The sequence below is a fragment of the Sus scrofa genome, chromosome 15, assembly GCF_000003025.6.
Source record: "Sus scrofa isolate TJ Tabasco breed Duroc chromosome 15, Sscrofa11.1, whole genome shotgun sequence".
In the NCBI taxonomy this organism is placed as follows: domain Eukaryota; kingdom Metazoa; phylum Chordata; class Mammalia; order Artiodactyla; family Suidae; genus Sus; species Sus scrofa.
This window is the reverse complement of record NC_010457.5, coordinates 34,014,237-34,033,464: the sequence shown is the minus strand read 5'-3', so window position 1 is coordinate 34,033,464 and position 19,228 is coordinate 34,014,237. Positions and strand designations below refer to the sequence as shown.

Below are 19,228 nucleotides of genomic sequence, written 5' to 3'. Positions count from 1 at the left end.
TAAAGTGCTGAAAGGAAAAAAAAATTTTGCAACCTAGAATACTCTATCCAACAAGAATATCATTTAAAATAGAAGGGGAAATAAAGAATTTCCCCAACAAACAAAAGCTAAGAGAGTACAGCAATACTAAACCCATTCTAAAAAAAAATACTGAAAGGTCTCCTCTAAATTAAACAAAAAGTAAAGAAAAAGGAAAAGAAAAAAAGAAGAGTTAGGATGGAGGAAACCACTATTGGAAAGCAGTCACTTAAATAAGCCAGCACATGAAGATGTTGGGGGGAAATAAAAAAGACATCAAAACCATACAAAGTGGGAAAGGAAAGTAAGAAAATATAGATTCTTCTTTCATTTTAATGATGTGTTTGCGCCTACATGACTATCAGGGTAAAGCATGCAGATATAGGAAGGGGTTAACATACTGAAAAAACAGGGCAACCACAAATCAAAAACGAACATTCCATTCACAAAAAAGGAAAAGTACTCAAGCATCAAATAAATGGAAACCCTCCAACTAAAAAAAGAAAAGAAGAAAAGAGAAACATAGACTCAACTGGAAAACAAGCTTTAAAATGACAATTAATGCATATCTATCAATAATCACCTTAAAGGTCAATGGACTGAATACTCCAATCAAAAGGCACAGAGGGGCATACTGGATAAAAAAGCAACTCCTCCAATCTGTTGTCTAACAAGAAACTCACCTTAGGGCAAAGGACACATAGAGATTGAAAGTGAGGGGATGGGAAAAGATAGTTCACGCCAATGGACAAGACAGGAAAGTAGGAGTTGCAATACTCATATCAGACAAAATAGACTTTAAAAGGAAGGCCATAAAGAAGGACACTATTTAATGGTAAAAGGATCCATTCAAGAAGAGGATATTACAATCATCAATATATATGTCCCTAATATAGGAGCACCCAGATACCTCCAACAAATACTAACAGACATAAAAGGAGAAACTGATGGGAATACAATCATAGTAGGAGGCTTTAACACCCCACTCACATCAATGGACAGATGCTCTAGACAGAAAAATCAATAAGGCAACAGAGATCCTAAAGGACACAACAGCACAGTTAGGCTTAATCGACATTTTCAGGACATTACATCCAAAAACATCAGAATATACATTCTTCTCAAGTGCACATGGAACATTCTCAAGAACTGATCACATCTTGGGGCACAAAGCTCACCTCAACAAATTTAAGAGTGTAGAAATTATTTCAAGTATCTTCTCTGACCACAATGGCATGAAACTAGAAATCCACCTCAGGAAAAGAAATGAGAAAAAACTGACCTCATGGAGACTAAACACCATGCTACTAAATAACCAATGGGTCAATGAGGAAATCAAGAGGGAAATTAAAAAACACCTGGAGATAAATGACAATGAAGACACAACCCCTTAGAATCTATGGGATTTCAAAAAAGCAGTGCTCAGAGGGAAATTCATAGCAATAAAGGCCTCCCTGAAAAAAAGAAGAAAAATCTCAAATCGACAACTTAACCCACCACCTAAATGAATTAGAAAAGAAGAACAAATGAAACCTAAAGTCAGCAGAGGGAAGGAAATCATAAAGATCAAAGAGGAAATCAATAAAACAGAGATTTAAAAAAAAAACAATAGAAAAAAAAATCAATAAAACCAAGAGCTGTTTCTTTGAAAAGGTAAATAAAATTGACAGACCTCTGGCCAGACTCACCAAGAAAAGGAGAAAAAAAATAAATAAATAAACAAAATAAGAAATGAAAAGGGAGAAGTTACAACGGATACTACAGAAATAGAAAAAACCATTAGAGAATACCATAAACAATTGCATTCTAACAAATTTGACAACCTAGAAGAAATGGAAAATTTTCTAGAGATGTACAGTCTGCCAAAACTGAATCAAGAAGAAATAGATCAACTGAACAGACCCATCACTGGAAATGAAATTGAATATGTCATAAAAACACTCTCTGCAAATGAAATCCAGGACCAGATGGCTTCACAGGCAAATTATACCAAACATACAAAGAAGAACTTATACTCATCCTCCTTAAACTTTTTCAAAAGGTTGAAGAAGCAACACTCCCAATGGTGACATTCTATGACACCACCGTCACGCTAATTCCAAAACCAGACAAAGATACCACCAAAAAAGAAAACTATAAGCCAATATTTTTGATGAATGTAGACGCAAAAATTCTCCATAAAATTTTAGCCAACTGAGTCCAACAACATATCAAAAAGATCATACACCACGACCAGGTGGGATTCATCTCAGGTTCACAAGGATGGTTCAACATATACAAATCAATCAACGTCATACATCACATTAACAAAATAAAATTCAAAAACCACATGATCATCTCAATAGATGCAGAAAAAGCATTTGACAAAGTCCAACATCCCTTCATGATCAAAACTCTTACCAAAGTGGGTATAGAGGGAACATACCTTAACATAATAAAAGCCATTTATGGCGAACCCACAGCAAATATAATACTCAATGGAAAAAAGCTGAAAGCCTTCCCACTAAAATCTGGAACAAGACAAGGAAGCCCACTCTCACCACTGTTATTCAACATAGTACTCAATGTCCTAGACACAGCACTCAGACAAACAAAAGAAATTAAAGGCATCCATATAGGAAGTGAAGAGGTAAAACTGTCACTGTATGCAGATGCCATGATACTATACATAGAAAACCCTAAGGACTCAACCCAAAAATTACTTGAACTGATCAATGAATTCAGCAAAATAGCAGAATATAAGATGAACATTCAGAAATCAGTTGCATTTCTGTATGCTAAGAATGAAATATTAGAAAAGGAACATAAAAATACAATACTTTTAAAAATTGCACCCAAAAAATCAAATACCTGGGAATACACCTGACCAAGGAGGTAAAAGTCTTATATGCTGAGAACTATAAAACATTAATCAAGGAAAATAAAGAAGACGTAAAGAAATGGAAAGCTATTCCATGCTCCTGGATTGGAAAAGTTAATGTTGTAAAAATGGCCACACTACCCAAAGCAATCTACAGATTCCATGCAATCCCTATCAATTTACCAATGACATTTTTCACAGAACGATAACAAACAATCCAAACATTTATATGGAACAACAAAAGACCCAGAATTGCCAAAGCAATTCTAAAGAACAAAAACCAAGTAGGAGGCATAACTCTCCCAGACCTCAGGCAATATGACAAAATCACAGTCATCAAGACAGTGTGGTACTGGTACCAAAACTGACAGACAGGCCAATGGAATAGAATAGAGAACCCGGAAATAAACCCTGACACCTGTGGGCAATTGGTCCTTTACAAAAGAGGCAAGAACACACAATGGGAAAAAGAGTCTATTCAGCAACTATTGCTGGGAAACCTGGACAGCTGCATGCAAATCAATGAAACTAGAACACACCCTCACACCATGCACCAAAATAAACTCAAAATGGCTGAATGACTTAAATGTAAGACAAGACACCATCAAACTCCTGGAAGAGAACATAGGCAAAACACTCTCTGACATCCACCTCATGAATATTTCTCAGGTCAGTCTCCCAAAGCAACAGAAATAAGACCAACAATAAACCAGTGGGACCTAATCAAACTGACAAGCTTTTGCACAGTAAAGAAAACCAAAAAGAAACCAAAAAGACAACTTATAGAATGGAAGAAAATAGTTTCAAAGGATGCAACTGACAAGGGCCTAATCTCTAGAATATACAAGCAACTTACACAACTCAACAGCAAAAAAACCAACCACCCAATGGAAAAATGGACAAAGGACCTGAATAGACATTTCTCCAAGGAAGATGTACAGATGGCCAATAAGCACATGAAATAATGCTCAACATCCCTGATTATTAGCGAAATGCAAATCAAAACTGCCATGAGGTACCACCTCTCACCAGTCAGAATGGCCATCATTAATAAGTCCACAAATAACAAAGGCTGGAAGAGGTGTGGAGGAAAGGGAACTCTCCTGCACTGTTGGTGGCAAATGTAAGCTGGTATAGCCACTATGGAGAACAGTATGGAGGTACCTCAGAAAACTATACATAGAAATACCATATTACCCAGCAATGCCACTCTTGGGCATATATCTGGACAAAACTTTCCTTAAAAAAGACACATGCACCTGCATGTTCATTGCAGCACTATTCACAATAGCCAAGACATGGAAACAACCCAAATGTCCATTAACAGACAATGGATTAGGAAGATGTGGTATATATGCATAATGGAATACTACTCAGCCATAAAAAAGAACAAAATACTGCCATTTGCAGCCAGATGGATGGGACTAGAGACTCTCATACTGAGTGAAGTAAGTCATAAAGAGAAAGACAAGTGCCATATGATATCACTCATATCTGGAATCTAATATATAGCACAAATGAACCTTTCCACAGAAAAGAAAATCATGGACTCGGAGAATAGACCATAATGCTATGGTTTGTTTCCATAATCACAAGCCCTCTGCAGTAGGAACTGGTTTATTTCTGTGGTAGAACTAATGTGCACATTATATCAGTTTTTTGGTGTGCACAGAAATAGGACCGTGTTTGCAGACATTCTGAAATGGCTATCACATCTATCACCACACAGTTACACACTTTTCCTGTGATAAGAATATTTTTCTGAGAGAAGATTAAGATGGCAGAATAGAAGGACTAGAGCTCAACTTCTCTCCTAAAAACAAAAAAATTCACAACTAAAAGCTCAGCAATCTCCACCCAAATGGACCAGAAACCTTAAAAAAGATACCCTACTCCAGAAGACAAAGAGGAGGCCACATCAAGAGGTAGGAGGGGTGATTTCGTGATATAAACAACCCCATACCTCCTGGGTGGAAAGCTCCACAGACTGAAAACTAACTGGTTCACAGAGACTCACCTACAGGAGTGAGAGTTCTGAGCCCCACATCAAACCCTCACATGTGGGGATCCGGCACTGGGAGAAAAAGCCCCTGGAGCATCTGGCATTGAAGGCCAGTGGGGCTTGTGCACAAGAGTTCCACAGGGCTGAGGGAAACAGAGATATCATTCTTAAAAGGCACACACAGACTTTCATGTGCACTGGGTCCCAGAGCAGAGTGAGATCTCCATAGGAATCTGGGTCAAACCAGACTGCAGTTCTTGGAGGACATCCTGGGAAAACAGGGGTGAATGTGGCTTGTTGTGAGGGAAGGACATTGAAAGCAAAGCTCTCAGGAATATTCAGCAGCCATGTCTTTCTCTGGAGGGGGCCATTTTGGGAAAATCTGGCCCCACCCATCAGCCAGCCGCTGAGAAGCCCCAGGGCAAACAACAATCCAGGTGGGATCACAGCCCCGCCCCTCAGTAAACAGGGTACCTAAAGACCCCTCAGGCACACAGCTGCCTCTAATCCCATCCAGAGACTAAGCCCCACCTACCAGAGGGGTTAGAATGAGCTCCACTCACCAGAGGGCAGACATTAGCACCCCCACCCCCCCATCAGGAAGCCCACAGCCAACACCCATACTGACTTGAGCCACAGAGGGGCAGACATCAGAAGTAAGAGAGGCTACAACTTTAGTATCTGTAAAAAGGTCACCACACCAAAAACCTATAAAAATGAAAAGACAGAGAACTATAACTCAGATGAGGGAGAAAGGAAAAACCCCAGAAAATCAGCTAAGTGATCAGGAGATTCTCAGCCTCCAAGAGAAAGACTTTAGACTGTTGCTGAAGATGATGAAAGACACTGGAAATAAACTGGAGGCAAAGATGGACAACTTACAGGAAACACTGACCAAAGAGATACAAGATATCAAACTTAAACAAGAAGAGATGCAAAATACAATAACTGAAATAAAAAATTCACTAGAAGCAGCTAATAGCAGAATACAGGAGGCAGAAGAATGAATAAGCGAGGTGGAGGACAGATTAGTGGAAATTACGGATGCAGAACAGAAAAGAGAAAAAAGATTGATAACAAATGAAGAGGGTCTCAGAGAACTCTGGGACAATGTGAAACACACCAACATCCTTATTAAAGGGGTGCCAGAAGGAGAAGAGAGAGAGAAGGGGACAGAAAAAAATATTCCAAGAGATAATAGCTGAAAAATTCCCTAACATGGGAAAGGAAAGCACAACGAGTACCAAATAAAATAAACCCAAGGAGGAATACACCAAGATACATATTAAACTAACCAAAATTAAAGACAAAGAGAAAATCTTGAAAGCAGATAGGGAAAAGAAACAAGTAACATACAAGGGAACCCTAATAAGGTTATTGGCAGATTTTTCAGCAGAAACTCTGCAGGCCAGAAGGGAGTGTCATGATATACTTAATGTGATGAAAGGAAAAAAACCTCCAAGATTACTCTATCCAGCAAGGCTCTCATTCAGATTTTAAGGAGAAATCAAAAGCTTTACAGATAAGCAAAAGCTAAGAGAATTCAACACTAAATCAGCCTTACAACACATACTGAAGGAACTTCTCTAGGCAGAAAAGAAACGGCTGCAATCAGAAACAAAAATTCCACAAATGACAAGGCTCACCAGTAAAGGTATATATACAGTAAAGATATGAAATCATCCATGCACAATTATACAACCAAAATCAGAAATCATGAGAAGAGGTGGGTACAAATGCAGGACACTGGAGATGAACTTGCAGTTAAGAGACCAACAACTTAAAACAATTTTATATACATATAGACTCATATCGAAACTTCAGAATAACTGCAAACCCAAAATCTACAACTGATACACAAACAGGGAATCTCTGGAGAAGAAACATATCTCACAGTAAATAAGTGCATAATCCACCATGAAGGGGGTCATTTGACATCATTCTTGGAATGCTGAAGTCTTCTTAGAACCGATTCTGATTTCCTCTCCATCAAAGAATTTATGATAATTATAATTAAATAATGCAACTCTACAATTAAATAAAAAAGAGTGTTTTTCCTCCAGTTTTATTAAGAAATAAGTAACATAACTCACTATATAAATTTAAGGTGTACAGCATGATTGTTTCATTTAATGATGAGAACTTCCAATACTTACTCAATTAGCTAATTTCAAATACTCTGCAACAGGGCGTTATTACCTATGGTCACTGTGCTATACATCACATCCCTAGGACTTATAACTACAAGTTTGCACCTTGTGACCCCTTTGCCCCACGTCTTCCACCCCCACTCCTGCCCTGTTCTCTGTATCTATGGTGTTCGTTTGTTCCATGTTTATTAAATTCCACACATAAGAAAGGTCACATGGGATTTGTTTTTGGGTTATTTTACTCACCATAATGATCTCAAGGCCCATACGTGTCATCAAAAACGGCAGAATCTCCTTTTTACGACTGAACAGTGTTCCACGGTGTATATACCTTGTCTTCTTTAGCCACCATCCCTCAGGAACACATAGGTGGACTCCACGTGCTGGCTGCTTTGAACAATGCCGAGGTGAACACAGACGTGCAGATGCCTTTTGGAGTCAGGGCGTCTATTGAGGGTGCACCAAGACCTGCCAGTGCCCCACAGGGAGTCAGCACCGCCATCCAGCTGACTGGAAGCCCAGCCTCAGGCAGCAGCTTTGAATAGAGACAGATGTATCCAGTCCGGTGGGACCCGAGCCTCAGCTCCATCAGCCAACAGAGCCAGGCCACGTTCTCCGGTAGCTCACGAAACCAGGGCTCAGCCGGAAATGCACGGTCTCAGATATAAACTCAGGGCTCAGCCGTAAAACTGCGGCCTCCCCCGGGAAAACTTGGGCCTCAGCCGTAAAACTGGGGTTGCCGTAAAACTGGGGTTGCCGTAAAAGTGGACCTAAGCTGTAAAACTGGAGCTCGGCCATAAATTTGGGCCTCAGATGTTAAACTGGGGCTCAGCCATGAACTTGGGACCGCAGATTAAAAAAAATGGGGCCCAGCGGTAAAATCAGAACCTAAGACGTAAAACAGGGGCTCAGTCGTAAAAATAGAGGCCTCAGACGTAAAACTGGGGCCCACAGACGTAAATTGCGGCTCAGCCGTAAATCTGAAGCCCCAGATGCAAAACCAGATCTTCAGATACAACTGGGGCCTCAGAGGTGAATCAGAGATGCAGGCACGTGTCAGTCTCAGGCGGAGTATCTGGCGACCTGGGAAGGGAGGGCAGCGCAGGATGTGCCATTCTGTGACCGGAGGGAACGTGGGCCCCGAGTGCTCCTCAGACCATATTCCTTCCCCTCTGAGCTCGCCAGCAGCAGACCCCTTCCAGGTCCCCAACACCGCAGCACCAGCCGGGTGGTGAGTTCCCAGGTCTCTGGAACCCCTCATGCCGGCTTTGTGGGTGGGACCCGTGGTCCTCAAAGGGAGGGCTCGCCTCTTGGGAGCGGGTTGGGGTACCCTGTGGCCCCAGGGAGCCTCCTAGGTTTATTGAGAGTCTGTGTACCAGCCCACCATCCCGTGAGTAGGCACTGCTCAGCGGGTTTTAGGGTTTCAGGAATGAGAAGTCTGGAATCAAGGTGTGGGGGACTCTGTTCCCTTGGGGAGCTTCTTGCCATTTCTGGCTTCTGGAGCCACCCCGCATTCCTTATTTCTTGGCCTTTCGCCCCATCTTCAGACCAGCAGTGGTTAGTGGCCTCTTGTCCCCACTGCATCTCTGATTGTCCTTTTCTGTGGTCACATCTCCTGTTGCTTCCAAGGACAGTTGTGATTATGTTGGGTCCCCCTGGATAATCCAGGGCTCTCCAGTGTAAATTTCCCCAAGTTAATTACATCTGCAAACTCCCCTTACCCATAACTTCATGTATTCCCAGGTCCCAAGGATTTGGATGCCCATGGCTTTGGGGAGTTATCACTCACTCCACCTAGCACAAAGTGAGTACTACATTTAAACCAACTGCTTCCTTATATCGCTGTGCTGCACTCCTAATTATCAATTTAGTCTTCTAAAACTGCTGTCATATGTTTCAGCTTATTAAAGGAGCAAATGGCATTTTACCTTGGAAGACACAGTTACAAAGAAATATTTAAGTGTTTTGCATAATTAGAATATTTTCATTAGAAATCAAATCAGGACTTGCCAGCAAATGGGCTGTCACTAAAATCATTTAATTTTCCAATAATTGAAAATGATCTGGCATACAAATGTGTGTTTAGAGACCCTGAGTCTGATTAGGCAATTGCTTAAGATCCCTTTTAAAAGTCTTCTCATGCTTACGGTGTCTGCATGTCTGCAGCATCTCTCCTCTGACGTGGGATATATTTGGGAGGCATCTCTTAGGATTACTGTTGGAAGTGGTGCATATTTATTCTAAGTATTCTGAACCTATAACTCACAAAACACTCTCCTCTGAGTTCTCTGCCAGTTCAGTATGCTTAAGAATTGCCAGGTAAGTCCACCAACTTCATCAGTCTCTATCTTCCTCCCTAAGAGTTATAAAAGGGAAGATTCCAACTTATTTTGTGGAATACACTTTGGGGAATTTCATTGATTAATGTATAAGTGGATGGAAGATACTACATGAAGCAGGGAGATTTGCTATAAATCAGCTAGAGAAAGTAAGAGTTAAAATGAATAATGCCTTAACACTTTCACAAAAAAAATTTCGCAAGAAAATTGACAATACAATTTCATTTACACATTGTATAAAAATTACTTATCTAAAGATCTAAAGGCACTTAAGTTGATGTCAGCAAGAGGTGCATGTAGAATTGCAGAGTCAGTTCTGAACCCCTCAGCCCTCACCACGTGCAGCCCATGTGTAGCAGAAGCATAGAGATTTTGGTTATCAGTCCTACTCGGGAAGTCAGCAAGGTGGGATGTGTGGCTGCAGGTTTGAGGATACTTTCTATGTTAAGTAATCTCCACACATAGCATATCTTCTTGGTCTTTGTCATCTGTTCTCTTTCTCTCTCTCTTTTTTTTTTTTTTTTTGGATTAACATTATTTGCTTGGCCTGGTAAGCTATTCATCTGCTCTTTGAATAAATGAATAGGTGATTTTTTTCCTTCTCTAAAGCTCTAGGATTTTTTAATTTTTTAAGTTAATAGATAGTTAATTGACAATGTTGTGTTAGTTTTAAGTGTATAGCAGAGTGACTCAGTTATATATTAGTGTGCGTGCATATGCATATATCATTTGTTCTCTTAAAAAAATAGGCAATTATGATAAAGTGGGACATACAGTTGATGCTCATTAAAGCACCATAGGATTGATTTTAGGATTGCAAGTTAATTTTACATGAGGCAAATTCATAAGTAAAGACTCTGAATAATGTGACTCAGAGGTAATTGGCAAATCTTTAGGATCACATTTTCTGTTTGCTCTTGTGTGTACTTAAGTGCTCATTTATACCAGGGTTTATCCCTGACTTTTAGGGAATAATAGCAGTGCTGCAGAACACAGATGCAGCAGAATAATGAGGGAGGTTTGGACTGAAGCCACATGGCACAAGAAGTCATCCAGCCCAACAGTTAGAAATAGTGAAGGGGCCCACAGCAGAACGGTGAGAAATAAAATGAAAAATCGCACTTCCCACAAACTAGAACCACCAGTCATGTATCAGACACTTGAGAGTATGATGTAACATTGAGCATCATGAGTAACTGGCATAGCTAGTGCATCTCAAATAAGCAAACTTTGGAGATTAAATCAGCAGCTATTTGGGATTATATCTCATGATGTTGTGGGCTAGGAGTTTGGGCATAATTCGGTGGGGCACTTGTGCTACACTTTGCATGAGTGAGGTCTCACATGGTGGCCAGTTGGCAAGTGGGGTCTGGAGGGTACAGAGGGCTTCCACTCACAAGTCAGGGGCCTTGGTAATGGATGGCAGTCTGGGCTCAGCTGTAAATCTACAAGAGAGTCTTCCAGGAGGCCCCGGCAGGTGCAATAGGGTTTCTATGGAGCAGCCTGGGACCCAGAAAGCCCCTTCAGCTGGTCAGGCAGCTAAGAGCAGGCAATAGTATGGCTCTCAGCTGCAGAAACATCAAAGAATGTGCCCTTTGAAGCTGTCCTTTCTGCCCCTCAAAATACCTCTAGTTAGCATGCTGTACTTCTCTTGAGTTCTATACCCCAAACCAATTAGTGGGCAATGCATTTCTTTTAGAATATACCTTCTCAGATAAGACTTATTTGTTCATTAATGTTTATTTTCTTAATCAAATCACCTTGTGTGTGAAATAGAAACTATTAAAAGAAAGCAAATGCACTTTGTGATGTGCAAATATATTATCATTTCCTTAGAAAAGTCCAGAAAGAACAATAGTGTAATAGTTAGCCTCAGTATCATTACAGAAGAAAGATTTTTAATTCACACGTATTAATTGTTTATCGCCATTGCACTTGGTAAAATTAGTTGAATTTCAGTATTTTATTTATTGGTATAAAAATGAAAGTGAGAAGATGGAAATATCTGGAGCAGAGTTTTTTGGTTTGGGAGCTTTGGGTTTTATTTTTAACTCCTACTGCTTACTGAGGCTATTGAAGGCTTAAAAAAAATCAATCTCATAAATGTAACGGATTATTCTATACACTAACTTTAAAAAATTAATCTCGTATAATTTTTATAAACTGTATTGTGTTAACAAGTGAAAATCTGCTGTCTTTAGTAACTAGATCCCATATATTCTGCTGAATTTAAATTTTTTGTTAATGCAAGAAGACTGTATGCTGTAGTGACAGTGAATTAACTGTGGGGATTCTCACATCTTTTAGGAGGTTTTCTGTCATGTAGGCACAAATAATATATTAACTAAATGAATACAAGAGATCAAGTTAACTAAGCTGGAACTAAGGAAAGAAAGCCAGTTTTCACCGCATAACTGTGTGCTCAGCAGTGAGCCAGGAGAACCTGTAAATAAGAAGCAGATTCACAATCTTGTCCTTCACTACTGAGACTTCTCCCATCGATAGATGTCATTTATATGGGGTCCCTCAGTTTTAACTCCCAGGAATGAATGGAAACATTAGTATTGTTTGATAAAACAATAGAAAATAATCATTTGGCTCCTATCTTGACAATTTCCCTTACCACAGCAGCTTCTCATATTTTCTGTCTTTGTAAGTTATGAATGTATACAAAAGTAACCCACACTTATTGTAAATTGTAAAGATTACAAACTTCTGTCATATAGCAAGTAGAAGCACCACATAACACTACAAACAGAGGAGGCTCGCCAGTGATAGTTTCTACCAGGCTTGTGTTTCAGTTTTGGTGCCTTTTGTTCCTGGAGTCAAATAGGAAGCTGGTGTAGAGAAAGGGAAGAGCTTCCTGGAGGCAGGACCGAATTCTACCTCACTCTCTCTCACCTCGCATAAATAACTGGTGATTTCCTGTCAGATGTACTTAGCAGCACCTAAACTGATGATTCCTCAACAAGATCTTTTCTTTCTGAAGAGTCAGAGAGGCCCAGTGAGAGGCCTCAGCACCCACCACTCTCCAAAGAGCAGAGGGAAACCTTGGGACCATTTCAACGTCCGCAGACAAGATGCAGAGACTTTTAGTGCCTCAGTTGAAGCCCCACTGCTATGTAATGATGGCTGCTGGTCTCTGTGTAGAGGGGTTTAGGGCTGGTGTTCTGGCTGGAACCTAAAGGCCAGGGGATGTGAATTAAACCTCCTCATCTCAGAAGATCCATTGTTTCATGTATTCATTGCAGATAAAGAGCTGACGGAATTATGGGAGGAAAGGCCCTGTCCCCACCCACACCAGCCTATAGCTGCAAAATTTAAAGAACTCAAGTAGAAATACACATTTTAAATTTGAAGTTAGGTAGGTGAGTATATACACAGATTTTTAAGGCGGATTGAACATTCTTTTGGTTTGGGTAATTCTATCCACATATGGCTTTGGGAAATTTTAAGCAAAGACGTGTTTGAATTGAACTAGACCTTGCTTTTCAAAAAGAGAAACCCATTACGTTTCCCACTGTGTCCTTTTTAGTTTATAAATCACCTTTCTCTTTCTTAGAAAGATTTTTCTCATTTTCTGATTCTGTGACTGTGTGTGTGTGTAAGACTTCCCTTACATCATCTATTTATTTTTTCTTTCTCCCGTTTTCATTATCTTTGATATTTAGGAACCTTTGTGCTTTTGCCTTAGAGGTTACCTCTCTGCTAATACCATTGTGCACTGACCTTATTCCTTTTTCATACAGTATATAAATTGGGTTGTTATTATAAGAAACAAGAAAATAGCTTTTTATACCTTATTTTGCTCTGCCTTTCATTTCTCCACTATTCAATTCTAAAAAATGTGTTGTTTTTTTTTGTTGCTGTTTGTTTGTTTGTTTGTTTTTTGCATTCTTAAATATCTTGGACTATTAGTTTAGTATTCGGTTTCTCAGTCTCAAATAATGCCTTCACTACTGCCAGTTACCTCTGAGTAAGAGATAGCTTACTCTAATTTTTTGCTTTCCTTTCACTTTTCCCATTAAAACAATTAAATTTTTAATACAGTTTTGGTCAGAACATGAAACATTAATCTTTTAGTCTTCTATCTTTACTTAAGCTTTTTGTTCAGGTATTAAGTCTAGAATTTTATATTTGGTACTGACTGTCAGTTGCTTTGTTGTATTTTCACCAGTCTTCTTTTGGTTATTAAAATTTATCCATAATAGATTTTCAAGAAAGACTTTTCCACAATTATTCCTAAAGCCCTTTCATATTCAAAACCTTTATTTCTAGTGTTAGGACTTGAAGAACTGCTTGGTTGGACCTAAACATGTTTTATGTATGGGATGATTTATTTTTCCTTCTCCCAGAACCCCTTGAATGGTGTGGTTTTGTATTGTTTCAGAGGGGAGGGGTATTCAGCATTTCTTTCCTTACCTTAAAGTTTTACAGTATTATTTGAATATATTTTGTAGTAAATAATCCTAAAATCAATTTTCAAAGAATGGAGTGGGTTTTTTCAATATTTAGGATTTGATGGTACATGGTAAAGTTTTTTGTGAATAATAGTTTTATTTATAGTTATGACTTCCTTCAGGAAATCTAAGCACATATATTGGATCAGCTTTGCTTTTCTTTTAAAGCAATTATATTTTATCCTTCATTATTTTATCTCTTTTAGCTTTTCTTTTCTGACAGTACATTTGGCTTCTTAAATTTTTGATAATTAGTCTGATTTTTTCCTGACAGTATATTTACATACAACTATTCAGTTTTACTTTTCTTGATTATTTTTATCTAATTGAAGTTTTATAAACCAGCAAAGCAGGGAATAAAAGAGTTATATTCACCTGCTGGAGAGACAGGTACTTTTAATATATGACATTTTAGTAATCACAGATTCTCTGATTCTTCTATTTTCTTTCTTTCTATTTTTTTTTTCTTTGTACGGCTGCACATGTGGCTGCCATATGGAAGTGCCCAGGATCAAATTGGAGCTGCAGCCGCCAGCCTATACCACAGCCACAGCAACACAGGATCAGAGCTACATCTGTTTATTTTTTAGGTATAGTGGTTTTAGTATACTCACAAGCCTATTCAAACATCATCATTAAGTAATTCCAGAACATTTCCATCACCTCCTGAAGAATCCTGTGACCATTAGCAGTCACTGTCCATTCTGCTCTTCCCCTGGCTCCTGGTCTACTTTCTGCCTTATAGATTGATCTACTCTGGACATTTCTCATAAATACGATTATATAACATGTGGCCTTTTGTGCCTGGCCTTTTTTTCTTGTCATGTTTTTAAGGTCCATCCATGTTATCACAAGTATCAGTACTTCCTTTCTCTTTATGACTGACTAATATTCCTTTGTGTGGATGTACCACATTTTGTTTATCCATGTATCAGTTGATAAGTATACATTTGAATTGTTCTTGCATTTTTGCTGTCATCAGTAATACTGCTGTGAACATTCATGAAGAGGTTTTTGTGGGAATGTATGTCTTCACTTATCTTGAGTTTTTACCCAGGGTGGAATTGCTGAGTCATGTGATTGCTCTTAATTTGTGATGAAGTGCCAAAATCTTGTGCAGTGGCTGCAGTAATTTTCATTCCCATGAGGCATATATAATGGGTTCCATACTTCACTATTACTTGTTATTTTATTTTCTTTAGTTATTATTATTGTTATAGCCATCCAAGTGATGTAAAGTGGTATATCCTTTGCATTTCCCTAATGATGTTGAGCACTTTTTCATGTATTTTTTGGCCATTTGCATTTCTCCTTTGGAGAAATCCATTCAAGTCCCTTTCCCTTTTTAATTTTTTTTGTCTTTTATTATTGAGTTGTAAGAATTATTGATTTATTTTTGTAATCTGGATTCTAGAAACATATCAAGTATATTATTTGCAAATATTTTCACCCATATGTAGCTTATTTTTTTATGTATTGGTGTAAAAAGTAATTGATATGTTGATATAAACTTTGAATATTCACAACTTAATATAAAGTTTTTTAATCTGTGAATGCAGAATGGGGTTCCATTTTTTTTTTTAGGTCTTTTTAAATTTCTTTCAATAATGTATTATAGATTTCATTGTATAAGTCTCGTACATATTTTGTTAAATTTATTCTTAATCATTTTATTGTTTTTAATTTTATTATAAATGAAATTATTTTCTAAAGTTCATTTTGGCTTGTTCATTGCTAGTACATAGAACTATAGTGTATATATTGATCTTCTATCCTGCAAATTTCCTGGACTTGTGTATTATCTATAATAGTTTTTTTTTAATTCTTTAGGATTTTCTATCTAGAAGATAGTGTCATTTGTGAATAGAGATAGTCTTCCCATTCCTTTCTAAGTTGGATTTTTTTTATCCTTTTTTCTTGCCTACTTGCTCTGGCAGGAACCTCTAGTACATTATTAAGCAGTAGTGGCAAGATCAGACATCCTTGTCTTCTTTCTCATCAACCAGTTTGACATTAGAGAAAGTGTTAGTCAGTTCTGTGTTTTGACATGAATATGGAGCAATAAAAACTAGTATTCCACCACTCAAGGTAGGGTGTAAATTTCCTATAGCCACTTTGAAAAGCATTTTGGCATTTACTAGTAGAATTACAATGGCTATAATCTGTGACCCAACAGGTAAACTCCTATTTTTACACCTTGCAGAATTTCAAACAACCATGCTCTTGCATAAGAATGCTCCTTATAAGAATATTCTCAACAAAAATGTTTGTCATAATCAAAAATTATAAAGAATCAGAATATCCTATGAGGAATAATCAAAGGTTTGTTGTGGTATAGTCACATAAAGAAATTGTATACAGTAATATAAACAGAAGAAGTACAACTATACATAATAATATGAAAAGGTTTTATGCAAAATTTAAAGGAAAAACTGTTGTATTATAATTCATACAGCATGAACTCACTTATGTGAAGGTCCAAAACAGACAAAATTAAGTTCTGTATTTTAAGGATAAACATATAGGTGTTGAAAATAACTTTAGCATAAAAAAGAACTGATTTAAAATTCAGGATAATAGCCACTTTTAGAAGGAGTTAATCATTATACTCCAAATGTATGCACTCATATATATATGGGTTATATATCACAATTACTTTTAAATTACCTGTTTTTATGTTTTTTTTTAAGATTTTTAACCTTAGCTCAAGCATCTTAAATTATTTCCAAATCTTGCATATCTAAATAACACACTTCATCGGAATCACTGAAGCCTCAATCATCTGTAAAGAAAAAACTTGCTCATTCTCTTCTAGGTACACAATAAGGAAACAGAGACACAAAAAATTGAATACATGTCTTGGATTGAATTCCAAGATCATAGCAACTAAAGACAGAACACAGACTAATGGAAGCTTTTATTTTTTTCTTTATTTCTGAATTACCTTTTAATTTTTCTTTATATTGAGCACAAATATTATTTGTCTCTCTTCTATTAAATAGAAGTTTCTCTTCTATTAAGAGAGACTTACTTTCTGAACTCCAAGTTTAAGACATTTTTAGATAAATAAAAACTTTCATTACCTCAGTAATGTGTAGTCTAACTTTCCAAAAGGCAATTAAGAAAGTCAGAAGATACAACCAAATCAGTGACATTAACTTTTCTGTCTTCTGCCCTTTACCTGAAAAGATCAAGTTGAAATATTTTTGTAGACAGTGTCATTTTTCACAATATTCTGCGTGTTCTGAAAATATCTACTTATGAAGTGTATTAGCATGTTTTAAACAGAACACACTAAAATCAATAATTCATATTCATATTGTATTTGCTTAACCCTGATAAGAGTCAGGTGTCTGATACGCTTGAAGGAAGAAGGAGGAAAAAAGAGAGGGAGGGAGGAAGGAAGGAAATTGGTGCCCATAGCTTTTGTGGGGGATGCAGTTCAACCCATGACACTCCACATTATTGTTCTAATATTGTTCTAATTATAGCACAGTATTAACTATATCTTCTTCCAGCCTTGTTCTTCCACAGTCCTTTCCCTCAGCCTACAAGATTGCCTTTCTACCACGCTTTTCTAAAAGTTTTATTTTGCTGCATTTCTTCACAAAGAAAATGCCTTACCTCTGATTACAGGAGTGCAATAGGACATTGCCCCTGTAACTCTTATTCTGTTTTACCCCCACGTCTTCCTGTCTGTTGCCTAGCTCTTCCTGCAGCCTCTTTACCTGCAGGCTGTACACTCACACAAGACCCACTGTGCTCCTTCTGCCAGAAACTTTCTTAACAGGATTTCATAGGGCTCAGCCCTTCCTGCAGGGCCCTGGTCAGTCCTGTGCTGCTTAACAGTGAGACCTCATCATGAAGCTAATTTAAAAGAGCAGATTTACCACACCCACCCTCCTCCTGTTCTCAATCTCCTGTTCTCTTTCATATTTTTCCAAAGCATTCCATTACCATTGGATAAATTGACTTTTACCTGATTACACTGTGTATCACACCTTCCCCATTGCTCAGCAGTTACTGTAAGAGTAGAGGCTGTTATGGGGGGATCCATATCCATGTTAGTGGCACCAAGGATAGTCTGGACTAAGACTGACAGAAAGTTGTTCCTGACAGAAAGTTGACGAGGAGAGGCATTTAAGGTTCGGATAGACCTGACCTCACCTCCTCCTGGTGATATAACCATGAGGAAGTCACGTAGTCTCTTTATTTCATCTGATAGTTTAGGTAATACACCTTGTTTTACAATGTTGTTGAAAAAGTCTCATTCAATCTTGCTTACATAATCACACCACTGGCACATTTGAAGAGCCTGGGGAGAGAGATACACATTTGCTCATACTCCTTCTGTGTCACGTCCCAAGACCAATGTAGGTAGGACCCAACCCAAGTTTTGCTTTAAGTGAAATACCTTGAAGTACCTAGTCCTTCTAATTTCTTCAAAAACACCATGACCAAATTCAGCTGTGGACTGTTAGATTAAAAGCAGTTTATTGTTACTGTATAGCAGAAATGGGCACAACATTGTAAATCCACTGTACTTTAATGACATTTTTTTAAAAGCAGTTATAAACCCAGTGCCTGAGAGAATGTGATTGTTTCAGGAAAGTAATATACTGCCTTGTTAAAGCATTTTTAAAAAGTGTTCCAAATGTGGAAAAAATGTACACAAAATGGATTCTTGTCCTGGGTGTTTAAAATGCACTGGTGATGAGAAGTGTGTTCTGGGAGTTAAATATTTAATCATGCCTACCATGGTAATAAAAAGTGAATCTTCTTAGTTTCATCCAGAGAATAATGGTTTTCTTATCTTACCCAACTAGATTAAACATACTGTGTAGTCAGTGTGTCAGTTACAAAGATTGTGTGTATCAGTGAATGAGAGATCTTTGGGGTATTTTTATCATGTAAATATTTAATGTTTTTACTTGCTTATTGTGGGTTCTCTGAATAGAATATAAGGCCTATGAGGCCACAACCTTTGTCTATTTTGTTTACTTCAACAGTGTTTGCACATACTAAATATACAATCAAAATTTAATTTTAAAACATTTGAATGAATGAAGTCTTTCACCTGGAAAATGAATGGAATATTTGATCTTTGATAAAGAATATCCCTGAGGAATACAAAGGAAAGAAAATGTATTGATCCTTTCTTTCCCAGATGAATTTAATTGTATTGTGAATATGGAACTGTTACTTTTTTGAGTTGTCCATTGTTGTGAATAATTTAAAGGAGACCCTTTTGAAGATAATTTTTTCAATTATAACTTAGCTGAAAAACTTCTTTGATAGCAGGATTAAGATAGCTGGGAGAGTAACAAAGAGTTACAAAGTGGTTTCTGCAGGTTGAATAGTCAGAGGACACCGTGCTGATGTGCCTGGGTGATGGGAAG

At 37.8% G+C, this 19,228-nt stretch overlaps 1 protein-coding gene and 1 long non-coding RNA gene across 6 annotated transcripts in view; one reads left to right on the top strand and one right to left on the bottom strand.

Annotated features, from left to right (window-relative positions):
- LOC106506202 overlaps positions 1 to 7,391 on the bottom strand; it is a 335,514-nt gene extending 328,123 nt beyond the window's left edge. For all 3 annotated transcript variants that reach the window (XM_021075827.1, XM_021075828.1, XM_021075829.1), the window contains exon 1: positions 7,277 to 7,391. The gene's annotated coding sequence lies outside the window, so the exon portion shown is untranslated. The remainder of the gene's footprint in view (positions 1 to 7,276) is intronic.
- The window catches only part of LOC110257104, an 85,837-nt gene continuing 74,751 nt past the window's right edge, over positions 8,143 to 19,228 (top strand). For all 3 annotated transcript variants that reach the window (XR_002339330.1, XR_002339328.1, XR_002339329.1), the window contains exons 1-2: positions 8,143 to 8,261; positions 8,774 to 8,834. This is a non-coding gene — a long non-coding RNA (uncharacterized LOC110257104). The remainder of the gene's footprint in view (positions 8,262 to 8,773; positions 8,835 to 19,228) is intronic.